At 39.4% G+C, this 19,727-nt stretch overlaps 1 long non-coding RNA gene across 7 annotated transcripts in view; it reads right to left on the reverse strand.

The window, feature by feature from the left end:
• The window catches only part of LOC144069193 (uncharacterized), a 128,594-nt gene that overhangs the window by 39,211 nt on the left and 69,656 nt on the right, over positions 1-19,727 (reverse strand). For all 7 annotated transcript variants that reach the window (XR_013298408.1, XR_013298409.1, XR_013298406.1 and 4 more), the window contains one exon: positions 9,243-9,355. This is a non-coding gene — a long non-coding RNA (uncharacterized LOC144069193). The remainder of the gene's footprint in view (positions 1-9,242; positions 9,356-19,727) is intronic.

Below are 19,727 nucleotides of genomic sequence, written 5' to 3' on the forward strand. Positions count from 1 at the left end.
CTAGCAGCATTTAGTGATTAAATACAAACACTGGAGCTTTTCAGATATCAGTGGTGTTGCCAACTCGAAATCTGATTGGTTAAAGCAGCACTCTTATCGACGCTTGTTTAATGCAGCAGGGCCTGCAGAACTGATTGTGAAGGCCTTGAGGCAGATTTCTGACCCTGGCAACAAATAATGGCTGAAATGTGATTGGTTAAATGCTTCAATATGAAAACACACATCTGAAAGCAGTGCAACCAGGGGGAAAAGCAATGAAGGAAGCTAACAGACAATTTGGAATTATTGAATAAGTATTGATGGACAAAATATAATATATGGTTCAGATAGTTCCTAGGCCAGCAGAGAAGGCCTTGAAGGCCCTGACGGGCCGCCACTGCGTTTCCAGTATGGAGGAACTGGTTTACGACCATTAACGGTGACAGGTTAAGAATTTACAAGGATTTCTAAAGGGTCAGGCTCTTGAAATATCTTTAGGATTATTTAGCTTTCTCTAGGCTTTCCGTTTTCAAGTATGACTGGAAATGACGCCTTTTGAGAAAACTTTTGCTCCAACCTTGGGCGCTCTCCCCTCGTTCCCAAAGCTCGGGTGTCAAATGTAGCGTTAAATTGCCCCTCTTTTACTTGTGTCCTGGTGGAAAAATGTCTCGTGGGAATTTGTGTTAATATTTGATATGTTAATATTTGTCTTGCTGTCAGACGATGAATAATGCAATGAAATGAAGGCAGGATCGTCCGCTCTGTTCTTTTCATAATGGCTGCGACGTGGCCTTTGGCTTGTTCTTTTATATATATATATATATATATATATATATATATATATATATATATATATATATATATATATATATATATATATATATATATATATATATATATATATATATATATATATATATATATATATATATATATATATATATATATATATATATATATATATATATATATATATATATATATATATATATATATATATATATATATATATATATATATATATATATATATATATATATATATATATATATATATATATATATATATATATATATATATATATATATATATATATATATATATATATATATATATATATATATATATATATATATATATATATATATATATATATATATATATATATATATATATATATATATATATATATATATATATATATATATATATATATATATATATATATATATATATATATATATATATATATATATATATATATATATATATATATATATATATATATATATATATATATATATATATATATATATATATATATATATATATATATATATATATATATATATATATATATATATATATATATATATATATATATATATATATATATATATATATATATATATATATATATATATATATATATATATATATATATATATATATATATATATATATATATATATATATATATATATATATATATATATATATATATATATATATATATATATATATATATATTTGGGTGAGCGGTGCTTGTAGAAACAATATGAGCTTGATTGCACAGCAAGCTACTATTTCTGCACAAAGTGACACAATTAAAATCACCATGACAAAACAATAGATTCTAATTCGTTCTCCCGTTTATCTGAAGATTTATACGAACCTCCCACACGTGTTTTTTTTTTAACAACCGAAACCACATTAGGATATTTTACTTCCTGCCAATGCGTGCATCGCCGAAAAGAAGCTGACTTTTACTCACCCTGCTGCAACGTAATTAGCATTTGATTTGTATTCGTGTGGATGTGGGCTATAGCCGCGCAGCTCATTAAGCAAATCAAACGCTGACTTGTTTGCTGTTCACGCCCTGATTTCACATGATGGGCAAAGAAGAGAGCGATGAGGGGAGGAAAAATGAAGGGTACAAAAAATAAGCAGCCTAAAATAGATATAAAAGTAAAGCTACGCATGATGACACATTTGCTTTCTATCACGACGTGACTTAAAAAAATGTGTAAGTGAAAACCATGGCGGAGGTCAACAAAACATTAACATCAACAAGGTTTGCGTACGTGAGAAATGTGTAATTTGCCACTTTCGATTGATAGTCTTGTTAAAAATATCAAGTCGGAGACGTAATTCAGAAACTACGCTACCTTCCGTCTCAAGTCCTTTTGAGGGTTTGGCAAGCATTGTGTTGGGGTTATTCTGGGATGTTATTATATATGTGCATATTAGGGCACATATGGAATATGTGCATATTATTAAATCATTCTTACGAAGCAGACGAAAGCTCGATATAACAAGGACACTCCCCCCACAGCTGGCTTTGAGGACATTTAATTGTTTTCAGGACTATTGACAGGACAGATCACCATGTTCCAGGCCGATGACTGTTGATCGGAGTTCGCAACGAAGATCTGTGAAGGACTCTTAAATTGCTTTGACTTGGATTCCGGCAGATGGCGATAATCGAATCAACTTCCGAAAATACTCGCATATTGTTTAAAAATACTGTCCCCCGGTTTACCTTATATGAAGTTATTATGCTTACTTTTGCAAATTCTTATGCAGGTGTTTTTGGTTTCCGACCTGATATGCAATCTTTGTGGCAGTTGTTTTTTGACCTTAATGGTGTTATTTGGTTAGCTTATGCAATTGTTTGAATCAGATTACTTTAAGTGTTTTGATTATGGGCGACTAAATGAACACAGGATGCCGTTTCTTCAGAATGTGACGGTGGCGAGGACGAGCCAGGACGATTCTCACTTGTAAGTTTAAACGCTGGAATATGTCAACGATGTCTCTCTGTTTTTTATTAAAGTATACCTATTAATAAACCTATCACATTGCTTTGTCAGCGAAATTCTGGAGGCCCGGGAGGAGAATTTTCCAGTAAATATATTGCCTCGGGATGATTAGAATGGACAGCCTATAAAAGCCGGTGGCGCTAGATATAAAACAGACTGGGGCTGGCATAGCAATTTTCCAAAAGATAAAAAAAAAAAGAATTATAGCATTATTTTAAGGACAGAGGTGTGCATTCTCTCTATTATATCGTAAAATGGAAAATAGACCAGACTAAAGCAACAAGTGAGTAATATTGAGGACCAAATTGCCATCTGTGTTGGACTGCACACTGTAAATATTGTTATTTAGGGTTTATTTGAAAGAAAAAAGTGTATTTAATGTGACCAATGAAAGCCTACTCTGGATGGAGTAAAGTTTACATCTATGCAATTCTATACAATCCCTTATCCTACAAATAAAATGTCAATTTCTATTGACAAATTGACATTTTAACAAGGCATGACAAGGGTATCCAACATACCATAGTCAGCTAATTTATTAACTAATTTCCATCACACAATCTAAGCTCTTTCCCGCAGACGGCACGCGCTTCCTTATTTTTTTTTCCATCAACGGGTGTGAATATTGAATGGAGATTTTAAGTGACTGTCACTTCATCACACGCAAACACGCTGGCAACTTTTGTCCCATGAGGGTTTTGCTTGCATTTTTTGTGTCTTTCTGCAGGGTGTGCGTGGGTGATGATTGACAGCTCGGTGCTCGTGGGTGAGTCCACTACTGAGCGCAAACCCCCGGAGAAAAGGCGCGCGCCAGTGAGAAAGCAACCCCGCACACAATGACGTTTGGGTGACTTTTTGTCTGTTTATCTTCCTTTGGCTGCCAGAAGGCCTGGCGTGAGTGAGCGCTGAGGCCAAGTGTGTAAAGTGTGTATTTGAGCCACGATGAAATAGCAATTCAAATGGCTGCTACTCAACATTGAAAAGCACTCGACCGGTCTACCCGCAATTAGCTGATGTGCAGATGGTTTTAATATTGAGCTCCTGCTTGTGCTTTTTAGCTATGAAGAAAGCCAGGGAAACAATTACTTTTTTTTTTATAAACATTGGAGTATTTTGTGTTGAGTGGTGTTGTTGTTATGTATGTGTGTATCTATATACACACATATACACGCATGTATAAGTATACGTGTGTGTGTGCATATGTATATGTATATGTATATGTATATGTATATGTATATGTATATGTATATGTATATGTATATGTATATGTATATGTGGATACATATGTATATATGTATATATACACATACACATACACACATGTATATACATATACACATACACATACATTTACACATACATATACACATACACATATATAAATATATATACATATATGTATATATGTATATACGTATATATATATGTATATATACACACATATATATATATATATATATATATATATATATATATATATATATATACATATACACACACACATATACATATATATATATATATATATATATATATATATATATATATATATATATATATACATATATACACATACACACACATATATATACATATATACATACATATATACATACATATAATACATACATATATACATACATATATACACACATATATACACACATATATACACACATATACATACATATATACATACATATATACATACATATATACATACATATATACATACATATATACATACATATATACATACATACATATACACGTATATAAAAATGAAAATTTGTTACAAAATTATACCCACTCACCATCCATCCATCCATACATCTGCTCGGCATCACATTTTTAATTCTGCTCTTAACACTCGAGCGCTCTTTCCACTAACAAGTTAAAAACACTCATCTCTTATCACGGGTGAGATAATTAGGATTCGGAAAGGCCCGAGCGCCATAATTGCGTGCTCGTGTATGCGAGTTAATCTACAATTCAAGTCAGATTTATTTAGAGTGCATCATCAGCCAGCCTGGGTCCCGTAGCACATAATAAAACACGCACACGGATAATAAACAACAAAAGCTACGTGACGCTAATCCTCCACGCCTTGTGTATTGAAAACAAGTGTGCAGAGACCCCGTCTGTACGATTACGATATTGATGCCGCTATTGCCTCCAAAGAAAGATAATTAAAGATCCTCGTGTGGCTCTTAGTCACCTTCTATCGTCTCTTCTAAATCCAAACCAAAAGTAAATATGACAACCGTGTTTATGACTGGCGCAACTTTTTAATGACGCTAGGCAGCTGGCGAGTGGACGCCACCGCAAACAACGTTCTGACAACAAAAGGATTTCGCAGTCACACATGTTCCACAGATACCCCCTTTTATTATCTTTATAGCGGCGTATCTTTGCTTCAACGGTTTTAATTTAATTTTAATACTTATGGCTCTGTGAGAGTCTTGATCCTTTATCTTTGACTACTCTTTGATAACATTCTATCATTTAATTGGTGTGTAAAAATGTGCGATATGGGGCCTTTAATATAAGGACCACGCATTAGCCTCTGGCCTCTCGTTAGTCTTGGATTAAATTGCTGTCTTGGTGCTGTTCTGGAGAACCCACATATGGACAGTGTCCTCTCACCGTGGCTGTCCATTAAATAAGCGGCACTACATCTTTCTGAAAGGCCGGGCGAAAACTGAGTGTGTCAATAAGACTGAGATAGCCAGCGTGACTCTTCTCTCCACAAGTTGTCAACATCTCTGTGATCACGCTAAGAACTCCACAAGCAAGCCCAGCCAGGCATTGCCGCACACACCATTTTTTGATATCAAAACAATCCCAACCAAGTGTGTCGGGTTTCCACCTTAAGCTGCAGCCTTGGGATTTGCAAGCGGCAAAGTTATTATAGAAAAATAATGTGCTGTCACAAGATGATAACTGATTTACTTTTTAGGTGCCGGCAGTCCAATTGAAACATTTCCTCAGACCATACGGGAAATAGAGGAATGTGAAAGCAACATACAGGAATACCTTGAGATACGAGCTTAATGCATTCCGGGACCGAGCTCGTATGTCAATTTACATGTATTTCAAATCAATTTTTCAGATGCGTGCTTTGCTTTTAAGTCCAAGTAGATTGTCTCGTATCACTACGCAAAAAAAATTGCTCCGTTTTCCTCGTATCTCAAATTTCTCTTATGTTGGTACACTCGTATGCAATGTTCCCTGCAATTGTGCACTACTCTCGTCTTCTCTGCGCACAGCAAATCATATGGAGCGCACAAAATAAAATCCCAATTTTTATTTTATTTTTTATTGATTTATTTTTTTAGCTGTGAGGCCGACGCGCGAACCACTCATTCGCCGGGCCGCCCATTCCTAGATATTAATCATTACATTTTATTATTACTAAATCATTTATGTGTAGTAGACATGCACCTGCTTATGGCAGGTGTGATACTGGTGTGTGCCCATAGCGAGCAATGAGGATGTTGCTCACACCGGTACTCAGTGTGCTCAGGGAGGTTGTCTTTCTGCCTAGACAATCTAAAAATTAGAGAGAACATTGCTCGTATGTCAAGGTATGACTGTATAAATAACATATAAGCAGGGCCGAGAGCGCTAAACTAAGAGATCGGTGGAAAAACGAGTTGCTCACACCGGTACTCAGTGTGCTCAGGGAGGTTGTCTTTCTGCCCAGACAAACTAAAAATTAGAGGGAACATTGCTCGTATGTCAAGGTATTACTGTATAAATAACATAAGTAGGGCCGAGAGAGCTAAACTAAGAGATCGGTGGAAAAACGAGGATTGCCAACAAATTCTATAGTGCCTGTTTTTTTCATTTGCATAATTGTATGCATTGCTGCACATCCCAGCATTCCTACAAAACCAGTAGCATCTACGGAGACGCGAGACAATTGCCGATTGCGATAGTTGTGCGAGACATACAGAAGTGGATGAAATTAAAGGAGTAGAAGTAGAGAGTTGGGACCTAGTTATTCTTCTGTTGAAGACTTATCGTAGCCCAATTTAGAAGATAGCAAAGTCGGGCTGAGTAAACAGCGGAATTTGAATTGCTAATACATCGGCGAAAGAGGGCAGCCTGTTTTGTTGTGGTCAGACGAGTGTTTAGGTACAGAACAGGTTTCTGTCCGGGTGAGTGGGACAGGCCACACCGGGGAGCCCGACTCCTCCGCGGCGTGTTGGCGCGCAGTCGGCAGGAAGGCCTGCAAAAAGAGCCGCGTGGCATCAGGGCTGCCATATGGCTATCAGATCTTTTCAGCTTGGACCAATCTGCCAAACCTGTGGGAGCTTAGCCCCACGGAAGTGAAACCTTTTAACCAAAGTGTCACGATCACCAAGTCGTCAATAACCAGACCAGTCCATTTAGTCGCGCATAATCAAAACACTTAAGGTAATCTGATTCAACCAATTGCATAAGTGAACTGAATAACACCATTAAGGTAAAAAAACAACTGCCACAACAATTGCATATCAGGTCGGAAACCAAAAACACCTGCGTAAGAATTAGCACAAGTAAGCATACAAGGTGACCCGAGCTGTCAAATTTATAACTATGCCTTTTCTTGCTACTGTCACAATGAAATTTCCCGAATACGGGATGAATAAAGTTATCCAATCCAATCCAAGTATGCATAATAACTTCATATAAGGTAAACCGGACGACAGTATTTTTAAACAATATGTGAGTATTTTCAGAAGTTGATTCAATTATCGCCATCTGCCGGAATCCAAGTCAAAGCAATTTAAGAGTCCTTCACAGATCTTCGTTGCGAACTCAGATCAACAGTCCTCGGCCTGGAACATGGTGACCTGTCTAGTCAATAGTCCTGAAAACAATTAAATGTCCTGGAAGCCAGCTGTGGGGGGGAAGTGTCCCTGTTATATCGAGCTTTCGTCTGCTTCGTAAGAATGATTTAATAATATGCACATATTCCATATGTGCCCCAATATGCACATATATAATAACATCCCAGAATAACCCCAACACAAGTATTACGTGAAGGTTTTTTTTGTGTTGTTTTCCTAGTCTTGTTTCCGTGTCACTTGTGCATAGTTCTAAGGGGCTACGGGATGACTACGTCTGTGATATGACCAGCCTGTCGGAATTCGTTGAGAGAAAAACACAAGCTCTTCTGATGAAAGATACTGACATACAGAAAGAGAGAGAATAAATCCCCTGAACACCTCCATTTTCTACAAAAACCAACTACACACAACACACGAGGAAAAGATACAGAAACCATATCGCCTATTCCAATCGGGAAATTTCCCTCCACAAATAGTTTTTCGAAAACCATACAGTCAACTCTGTGACATTGTCGCCGTCCTTTTGAAAAAGCAACCACTGCGCACTTTTGGAGAAGTTTGGATGTTCCCATTGGCGGCAGCTGGCAGGAGGGCACCGAGCAAGCTGGCCTGTGCCCAGAGGACCCAATCAGTCAATTGATAAATCACTTCAAAAGCTATAAGGACTGAGGATTTCACTTTCACGAGGGAGACACTTCTTGAAAAGCCGAACAACTTTGCTTCCTTGCTTAAAAATGTCCATACATTGACTTGCCAGTCTAGCGCCGTAAAGAAAATGCTAACTGTCGCTGTAACACTTTATGGTTTTTCCGCTTTAATGACGCGAGAGTCGCCGGGTGATGGATGACCGCTGAAATGAGCGTGGACGTCCAGGATGAGCGCAGTCTGTTAGGCTGGCAGCCTTTGCCAAAAAGAAAGGCGACCGCTCCTTCGCCAGTCTTAATCCCACAAACAGGTGGACCTCGTTTGCAGTCGCCACCACTTCCAAGAGAGATTAAAATTAAATAGATGGCTGCAATTACTGTTGGCATATCCAAATTAATGTTCATCAACACACCACGGCTAATGGCTGAGTGAAGTAGTTGGTTACCCCATTTTGCTCAATCAAATCAAGCAGTTAACCTTGTTTAATTGGGGTTTGCATCACCAGCATGACAAGTTTATCTTGCGCTCAACACATAATAGATAGATCAGTCCATTGTTGGTGTCCTAAACCGGTTGACGTATCTGTGTCACGGGATGCATTTTACAACACCATTAATACTATTTACCCACTATAAAAACCAACTTGAGCTCAGTAGATTGTTCAAACGCAACGAGACGTTGTGGTCGACATTTGCACGCTTGGCTTATCGAAATTGATCTGTCTTTCTCATCTAAATGGGCCAGAACTCACAGATGCGTGTTTACGTGCGATAAAAACAAAGCACCGCATTTGACTGTTGTTCACACCGTGACATTGGAGAAGCTTAGGGCTTCTAGATTTTGTCCCAACTAACATATTTTCATTTTTTTTTTACCACCACGCCTAGTGGCCCGGAGGGCAATCTCTGTGTTTCAAGATTTGATGAAGTGGAGCCTATTGTGGAGAAGAAAGGCTTACCTCATCTTGGTTCTTCCTGGCTGACGTTCTCTGTCCCTGGGGAGACGGAGGCACCCTGCCAGTTTCTCAGTCCATTGCTTGGTCGTATCATTCGACGATTTTAGTTTCGGGGACTGTGACAGAAGGGACACATTGACAAAGGGTTTGGTTGGATATATTGACAAAGATGATTACAATAAATACAAAGTGGTTTTGTTGTTTTGATTGTCATTCATTTGGTTTGCTTGACTTTCAGCACTAGCGCCACAAAAGACGTTAAAGACGAGTTGACAGCAAAAGCAACTCAATTCAACCCACTTCTCCCGAAAAATCTGCACAAGGAAAGCTGTCTTCAGAACGGCCTATTTTGCAACCAGACGAGTCGCTCGCCAAATTGGAATGGATTGGATAACTTTATTCATCCCGTATTTGGGAAATTTCATTGTGACAGTAGCAAGAAAAGGCATCGTTATAAATTAGACAGTACAGTCGCAAAGGCCGCAGAAAAACAAAGCAAAAGGACAAAGTACAAAGCAAATCAAAGTCAATGGGATCATTAAGAATCACCAAATCAAATCATTAAGACAGAAAAGCAGCAAAAACACAAAACGAGCAAGAGTGGACGGAGCTACCGCCACCGGCTGCCACTTGAACGGCTCCATTTTGGTTGCGGTAGCAAAAACGGATACAGACTCAAAAAGACGTTGTAAAGTTGGACAAAAACTGGAACCACACACAAGAACTCTTCCACAAGATAGGGAACTTCTGCAGAGTGTGACCGAGGTAGAGAATATGCAGAGTCACTCTTCCAAGCTTATCCGCACAGTTCCTCAGTAGTCTGGAGCTGAAGACAACAGTAGCAGAGTAGAGCCCCTTGACTCCGTTGCTGATAAGCGCCGACAGCTCTTCCATCTTATCCCATGATGAAATGGTTGGTCAGAAGCGGTGCCTCTTCTCCCGGCACTTTTGTCCAGCTCCGAATCTCCGGCGCCACCGAGGTGTTGCTCCTTCTGCTGCATATTGTAACAACTAGTCCCATGTGCGTGACAGCGTAGGCATGGCTGAATGGTTCCAAAAAAGAAGTAGCCGAAAGAAGCCAGGCTAACAGAACAAGGAACGTTGTAAAAACATTAAAGTAAAAAGTATAAAGTAAAAAGTAAAGTAAAAAGGAATGTATTTTTTAGAAATATTAAAATGTAATTTAAAAAAAGATAGAAGGGCTGTAAAACACGAAAAACATGAGTGCACAGAGCTACTGCCACTGGCTCCCGCGTGAACGTCGCCATCTTGGAAAAAAATGCAGTTTTGTGTTCACACCCCACCTTAACTTCCCCCAAAAAATGAAGTCTGCCAACCCTGTGCAACTTTAAATAGCATAATAACATAAAATAAGTCATAAGGACTTTAACCTCGTCGTCAACGGAGTTGCGTGAATGAGAGAACATATTTGATTGGTCACTATCTCGAAAATTTTACACGCAACATGGCGGGGTGGCACCTGTCCACTCAAACTGCCGCCTTTCCACGCGCAATTACTCTTGGATAGGCAATGCAAAGATGCTAATTTCATCACGAAAAAGAAAAGTGCTCCCTCACAGCAGATGGTACGTGAGTGACAAGCCATCATGTGTGAAATGGAGGAAGGAAGGTCCTTTGGGAAAGGTACCTCTTGTCATAGAGGAGGGCTGCCTGTCACATCTTTTGCCATGTTCCACTTCATCTCGTTTGTTTGTGTTAGATTGCGTTTCATTTCTCTCAGGAACGCTCTACAAGTGAGTGAGGCAATCCTGCAGGTGAAGACAGAAAAAGTAGCTTTCTTCTACTTAAGCAATCATTTCAAAACTAAAGAAGAGTAAACTACTGGGGGAAAGCTTATTCACTGTCATCTAGCTTTCCTTCTTTCAACGTCTATTCTGGTTTGTGCTGACCCTTAAGCTTTATTCCCGTTTTCTCGACTTTTTCTAGCATCGTCTATAGCAGCTTTTCAATTTCTGCCTTGGTATTTCTTGGTCCCTCTGCTGGAAGCCAAAACCTGCCTCCCTCAGGGATAAACACGCAGACCAAAAAAAAAATAATAATAAAGTCATAATGGCCTTTGGGGAACACAAACACACTGTCTGGTCACACTTTATGATTGCTGTAGAAGCCACAAAAAGTATTTGTAAACATGATTTATGAGCAGGGTGATGGAATTTGGCTTGTACGTACATATAATCGGTATTTTTATACAGGTTTGCTCCAGTTGATCACACTTCAAGGACACATCTGAAGGTACAATCTGGGGTTTTTGTTCGCATGTCAACATGGTTCACACGGCCACATTTTCGAACCCGAGATAAACTCTTTTGCAGCTGTTATTCATATCAGAGCACAGCTCAGGTGGAGCCTTAATTCATTGACATCCACTCCTGTCAGTGGTGACAAAAGCCAAAGAGGGGCTGACAAACTAATGTGCAACGGGGCATGCCTTACACTTTTACAAAAAGGGACTGACTGGAGATCATTGGAAGGAAATAGAGTCAACTAATATCGCCGCATGAGCAGAAAAACTGGTAGAAAGTTGTTTTATGTGCCAGATTTTTGGAAAACTGTTCACGTAAACAAAGATCTCAGGTCAGGTTTGCTTTAGCCTCCAATCAATTTACCAGAGTGTCATCAAATTATAATTACGGGTTGCCTATGATTAGTGCATTCATTCGGGACCTGAGAGAGTCCCAAAATGGACACCAGCGCCCATCAGGTTGAGTACCACGTCTCCTGACAAGTCCACAATCCCATTATTAGTGACAAATTTCAAAATGGGCTTTCAATGATATGTTCGCAGCTGTTGGAGACTCATTAGGCGCCTGATATAATTGTTTTTTAGCCCGTACATGATTAAGCACGCTCGCCCAAGTAATTGTTCTAATCCATTTGGCCTTTTTGAGGCTCTGGTAAAGGAATGTGACTTTTTTTCCTCCCTTTTTCCTCCTTCCAACCGCCATCTGCGTCAGTTCAGTAATGACAGAATTTTGTAACCAAATCAAGATTGGCTTAATGTCTCTAAAGACTCTGTTTGGGAAAGTACACGAGCTTTGTGGGATTAATCCTGAACCATATGGCTTCAATGACATGTCAACAATGAAAACATTGGTGCACTCGGTCTTTCAAATTTAGATAACCTAACAAATATTAACAGCCATGTATGTGGCCTCTCCATGACACTCACCCTTGTAATTAGTGTGCACTAATGAATGTAAATCCAATATTTACTATTAATGAAGCAATAGCCCCTCAAACACCAACTGCAAGGAAATTTGCTTTTGGACTTTAATTAAAATCTTCCTCATAGAGTCAATGTGAATAAATGACATTGACAACAAGGTGTATATATGTACGTTGAAGGAGTGGATGTGCATCAATGCTACTTTTTCACAGTCTTTTCTGTTTGGAAATGTTTGCTTTTAATATTTCAGTCGCTGATGTTGATGGCAAGCCAAGAGGTGAACATTTACTATATTGTACAGAGTGGTATAAAAGCTGAGGAGCTTAAAAGAAAGGAAAATAGTCTCATTTTTGTTTGTTTCGCACATCTTTCATGCAAAATTGGGACACTGACCAATTTTAAAGGGTTTAGTACAAGGGTATCAGACTCGGGTTGGTTCGCGGGCCACTTTAACGTCAACTTGATTTCATGTGGGCCGGACAGTTTTAGATATAATATTTAGATTTTTTTTAAATATATGGATTAAAAGAACTGGATTAAAAGCCCTGAATATTCAGTTTTATATGGATCTAAAACAATGTTTATTTTAGCTTTTTTTAAAATATTTTTAGATTTTACAAAATATTTTTTTAACTAAAAACAGAGGAAAAAAATGATTTAAAAAATGACAATTATTGATTTAAAAGGGGGAAATCAGGAAATGTAATATACATGTATACTCTTCATTTTAATTTGATCCTAAAACAGAAAATCAGCACTCATTATTTATTTTCCCGGGCCACACAAAATGATGCGGCGAGACAGATTTGGCCCCCGGGCCGCCACTTTGACACAAGTAGTTTAGTAGGTAGTTGTGTGCGGACCGTGGAACGAATGAGAGAATTTACATATAAAGTACTGCACTACTTACCAAATGTTCAGGTTACGAAAAAAAATTCTGGAACCAATTCGAGTAGAGGTACGATTGTATGTTTACAAGAGGAGGAGGTGCGGTTCAACTGTTACCTTGGCGTATTGTACGCAGGCGCCAGGATGGCTCTCTCTGCATGTTAAGTAGCATCATAATGTCTGGCTCGACAACAGAATGTAATTTAGCAACAACACAAGAGAGATTTCATGGAGAGGGCCGTGGAAAAGCGGTTGACCCGTATCATCCAGCTGGTGTGTGTGTGTGTGTGAGAGTGTTTTTACGCGGGTGCTCCTCCATCTTCCCCTGGCCCTTTGCGAATAATCAGGGCCGGTCAAAAGCGCTGCACTCGGCCTGCCTGGATCGTTAACTTTTCACAACACGGAACTCGACTGGCGCAAAATGAGCTACGGAAGTCCCAAAGGTTCCATTAGCCGTGATTTAGCCGTGCGTCGTAAAAATACTCAGCATGTGACTGTATTTTTCAGCAGCTTAAACTTGAAAAAAAGACTTATTATTATGGACATAGGTGACTTGTGCAAAACTGCACACCCAAACAAAATTAGGCAAAACTCTCACGTACGTGCAGGCACCGTTTTGAATGTGCTGAGCAAAGCCGGACTGGAAATAATATGTTACATTTCAGGGAACGGTAAATCCACATATATAGCATGGATTAATCTCAGACGACACGCTGAGAAAGACGATTAAAAAGAACCAGCGATGGAAAACCGGAGCCGAGCACCTGTTGACTTGTTCGCGCAAGAATTTATAAAGTCTAGAACTGCTAAAAGCTCATTTTTTTTCCTACGATAAAGTCAATCCAAGCTTTTTCTTATTCCCTTCCTCACTTCTTCGGTCAGAAAGACAGAGGAGAGCAAAGTCCCATTTGTCACACTAGTCTGTTCGCTTGAAAAAATAAACAGAAATGAGGACGCAAGAACCTGGAGAAAATTCAAGAAAATGTGTACTCGGACGATTCGCCGAAAGACGTTTCGCCGAAAGACGTTGCAGCGAACGGACGTTTGCACACACACGATCCGGGGGCGGGGCGAGCGTTTCGGCGAAACGTCCGTTCGGCGAACTGTCCGTTGGCCAAACGTCCGTTGGCGAAACGTGTTTCGGCGAATCGTCCAGCCACGAGAAAATGAAGGTGCGGGAGAACACAAAATGGCACATTATTAACCAAAAAATAAATAGACACTAAGAGGAGCCGGATTTTTGCCCCCAGTATCAAATAGTTATTGTTTCAGTATCGAGCCTTGGGATACTCCACGCATTTCACAAAAGATTTTTTTTTATGTTTGGTGCCGATAAGCGGCTCTATAACACGATCAAGTTGTTAAAGATTTATGACTCTGGCATTGTTATATTAAGGACAGCATATATTTTGCTAAATATGATGTTTTTATCCTCTCTCTTTGTGGAGGATTGAGTTAGAACCGCTTTAGGGTGACTTTGGTCATCAAAAAATTAAAAAGACGGGGAAGGTGAAGGATGAGAATTTCTACTTGATTGCTTCTCTCATTACGTGATGGCATATTTTGCCAAATGTGTCGTTCCATCTTCCGTCCATGCCACCTTGCAGCAGATGGACGGGCGGTGACTTGGATTTCCATTTTTACTCCCCTGTATGATTGCATCTATTTCTTCAATCGAAAAAAAATGGAGATAATGCATGAATTGAAGTTAAAGAGCTTCCATATTCATATATTGAATTAACATTTTTGTTGTACTTTGCACTTTCCCTGGCTCCTACAGAATTTTTTTTTTTTACCTCATTGGTATATTACAAATTAGCTTCCTGATGAATTAAGTGATACCACTCCAGTGGTTCTATTATAGCTGAAACGGCAATAACGAACTCAGACTCAGCTAGTTTAGTTTGCAGTCCACTCCACGACAGAGGGGTGCTGAGAATCCAATCAAATATAATCGCTGAGATTGAACTTCGTCTGTACTATCAAACACCGTATTTGGGATTCAAATGGCGCTTTTAGCCGTACAAATCTCAGCAAACTAAAACTCATAACGGCGGGCTGTGTCGAAGCTTTATCTCACTTTGTGGATTTGAGGAAACACGCTCGGACGAGGAAATGAACAAGAAAGAAAAATAAATGGAAAGTACAGATGAATGAAATAAAAATAGGATTAAACTACTATATATAGATGGTTCCAGTGGTGGTCCGTGCATTTTCTCGTAGCGCCTTCAACAGGTAAAATCCACTTCCTAGCAGCATTTAATGATTAAATACAAATACTGGAGCTTTTCAGACATTACAACCGGGCCAGGGAGCTGATTTCCCCGGGAAAAGACAAAAATGGATGTCAATGGTGAAACGGCAAAAAATGGACTAAAATGGGGTAAAATCCACTTCCTAGCAGCATTTAGTGATTATATACAAACACTGGAGCTTTTCAGATATCAGAACCAGGCCCACAATTGAAATATTATTTAGGAATATAGCCATATTTTACTTACCAAAAATCGAGCCTGTCCTGTCGTATTTCTGGTATAGTCCATCTTGAAAATGGCTTTAAATCAACACAATATATTTGCTTGTGCAGATCAACACAACAATATATTTGCTTGTGCAGCTCGCTCCAGATATAGTTTGGTAGCTCTGGCTAATCCACTCTCTCACTAGCCAATCATAGTTGGTGAAAGCGATGACGTATCCCTACGCCTGCGATAAGGCATTGTGGTATTGCCAACTCGAAATCTGATTGGTTTAAGCAACAGTCTTATCGACGCTTGTTTAATGCAGCAGAGCCCACAGAACTGATTGTGAAGGCCTTGAGGCAGATTTCTGACCCTGACAACAAATAATGGCTGAAATGTGATTGGTTAAATGCTTCAATATGAAAACACACATCTGGAAGCAGTGCAACCAAGGGGAAAAGCAATGAAAGGAGGCTAACAGACAATTTGGAATTATTTAATAGTACTTATTAAATTAGTATTCGTGGACAAAATATATATGATTCAGATATTTCTTAGGCCAGCAAAGAAGGCCGTGAAGGCCCTGACGGCCCGCCACTGGATGATTCGTTTTGTCTTATGTTGTTGTTTTTTTAGCTTCAGGTAACCCAATCACTAACCTGGTACAGTCTAAATTTCCCATCAATGATTCCCAAAAAGTCACAATGACATTTATTTCCCATCAATGATTCCCAAAAAGTCACAATGACATTTATTTTATCCAACCGAGCCAAAGCAAGAAATTCTCATACTAATCATCTAATTATCCCCTTGTTGACTCAACTGTCACTCACTCACTCATACAAAAACAGAGAGCCACTCATGGGAATTTCCAGATATTGTTTATTTGCGCTACAAAGCTTTTGGTCCCCGATCGACAGCGTGCAACCAGCTTAAGCTGCTATTAATTAGGAGCCGCTCTGTTTTTATGCAAACTTAAGCGATTGCAAGTCCTCTGGAGATTGTCCGTTGCCGCACTTCTTTGGCACAATGTCATCAGCCAGTGCCAATGAACAATAGAAAACCTCCGGTCATCGTTTGAATACAAACGGACAAGCCTGAGTTGTCTTTTTTTGAGAAGATGTTGAACCGTTGCAATTTTGGCAGTGGCGGGCCGTCAGGGCCTTCAAGGCCTTCTCTGCTGGCCTAAGAAATACCTGAATCATATATTATATTTTGACCATGAATACTTATCAAATAATTCCAAATGGTCTGTTAGCTTCCTTTCATTGCTTTTCCCCCTGGTTGCACTGCGTCCAGATGTGTGTTTTCATATTAAAGCATTTAACCAATCACATTTCAGCCATTATTTGTTGCCAGGGTCAGAAATCTGCCTCAAGGCCTTCACAATCAGTTCTGCAGGCTCTGCTGCATTAAACAAGCGTCGATAAGACTGTTGCTTTAACAAATCAGATATCGAGTTGGCAACACCACAATGCCTTGTCGCAGGCGTAGGGATACGTCATTGCCTTCTCGCAGGCGTAGGGATATGTCATTGCTTTCACCAACTGTGATTGACTAGTGATTAGCCAGAGCTACCAAACCTTATTTGGAGCAAGCTGCATAAGCAAATATATTGTTGTGTTGATTTAAAGCCATTTTCAAGACGGACTATGCCAGAAATATGACAGGACAGGCTCGACTTTCAGCATTAGCTTCGATGGCGATAGAAAAGAAGGAAGAAAGAAAGTAGGATGGATATTGTGTACAGTTAAAAATGATTTTTTGCGAGTAAAATATGGCTACATTCCTAAATAATATTTCAATTGTGGGCCCGATTCTGATATCTGAGAAGATGCACGGACCACCACTGAATTTTGGTGAAGCCCACAAGGCAACCGCTATCCTCGCCCATGCAAAAATGTAATGTATACATCGAAATATATAATGCATTTTCCAGCTACAGGGGTAGAAAAGTCTATTATATGAAAGCAGGCGTGTCAAGAGCGATAAGCCCATGTAAAAGAATTGTGTGCTTCACTTCCGCTTTTCAATATATTTATAGAATGTGGAACACGGCACACTGCGTTACATTTTCTGGGAAGCTATTCAGTTCTAGTTTACACTTTTTAAATCTTCTATTCATGTGTACAGATTCATGCGCCAGCGGGCACTGCTGAATTGGGTGTCGGGATGAAAACTTGCACAAACAAAGAACGAGGGAAACAAACATGTATGTGTTTGTTTACTGGTCTGATGTTTGCTTATTTCAACGAGATTCAAGCGATGGCGAGGCCTAATTTATATCAAGGCTAATTCTCACTCGCTCTTTTCAAAAAATAGAAAGTCGGAAACTAAATAATAGCGCTGAAAATAGCATACGAGAGTAACAAAAGCGGCTGATGGGTGGCTTTTTAGAGCAAAAATTAACAGTTCAAGTAGGCTGAGAGTTGACTACGGCCGACGGGAAGTCTGCTTCTATGGGGCAAGAAAGTGGCATGTGGTTCTTTTGGACACTTAAAAGAATAAAAAATAAAAAAAATAAAAAACCCAATGTTGAATATTATGGTAATGCTACAACTGTTTCTTGCATTTGAAATCAGTTCTGCACATTGCCCCCCCAAAAAAGAAACCCTCCAGAAAGTATGCGCATATATTAAAGAAATTCCCAGACAAGACAAATGATGGCATTCAACTGTACATCCTGTTGTGTTAAAAAGCGCCGTGGGGAGGCGGCGTGGGGACTCTTCAGACGGTGAAAAGCGGGGTGAAGATGTGAAAACCTTGCTAAACATTTTTGCTCGACATTCCGGGCTCATTTTCTACTTGAGCGCAAATGCAGAGAAGCGGTGTAAAAGCCTTAATACATAATTCACTGCCATCTGTCCACAGCACATGTTGTGTAATAAAAGCTGTCTCGTCAACGTCTCTCGCCCTCCCGCTGCCACGTAGGAAGACTTTCACTTACTCTCTCGTCCCCTCCCCGCACATTTTACTCGCCAACCTTTTCATGCCTTCTCTCCTTTGTCTGAAGCGCATCCCAAACGCTTCTCGCCGATTGGACTCATTAGCGTTTGTCATAACTCATCTGATCTCAGGTCGAGGACATTGTGTCTCTGCCGGTGGGTGTTTGTGCACGCTTGCCAACACTTCAGGTTGCGGAGGTGGGCAACAAAATAACCATGTGTGGAGCTTACTTTTGTAGTCCTTAAAGAGTCAGAGGCTGCGGAGCGTGGGAGGTTAAGTGCCGAGCTTGGGTTTGTGTCTCACTGTGTGGGTAGCTTACTATTTGAGGGCAGAGCAACCCCCCCCCCCCCCCCCGTATGACTACTCTCCTTCAATAAACAGCTTATTCATGGCAGGAGGATCTCGCACAGAGTCCGTGAGGACGACCACGCCCAATTGGGTATTACAATGGTACCTCGTGATACGATAGCTCGTCATACGACATTGATGGTTTTATTATTAATACAATTTAATCAAACATGGAGACATCTTTAAACATACACTGGCTACAACTTGCAAGGAGAAACAATCCCAACTCGCCTTCGTTCAAGAGGATTCTGAAGAGCGGCATCCTATTCTGTCCATTTAGTCACTCAAAATTCAAAACATCTAAGGCAGTGGTTCCCAAACTGGGGGGCGCCCCCCCCCTAGGGAGGCGTAAACTCGAATCAACGTTTCTTATTGAAATGAACTAAAAACAAATTATTTTGTTCCAACCCTCTGAAAAAACACCAAAAACAGAATATTGGATTGGAAAAACATGTGTTGTCTTCTAATTTGCCATCTATTAACAAAGTAACACATAACTAGTGGTTTAATATTACTAAAATGTGTATAATAGAACTAAAATTAGACAGATTTCGCGGAGGGTAGAGAGAGAAGGACAGTCTTGGCCACCTGGTTTTCTCATATCTCAAAATTTGTAGATCGTATCTAGAGAGAAATATTTGCTCGTAATTTTACTCG

This window comes from Stigmatopora argus, chromosome 23 (genome assembly GCF_051989625.1).
Source record: "Stigmatopora argus isolate UIUO_Sarg chromosome 23, RoL_Sarg_1.0, whole genome shotgun sequence".
NCBI lineage: Eukaryota > Metazoa > Chordata > Actinopteri > Syngnathiformes > Syngnathidae > Stigmatopora > Stigmatopora argus.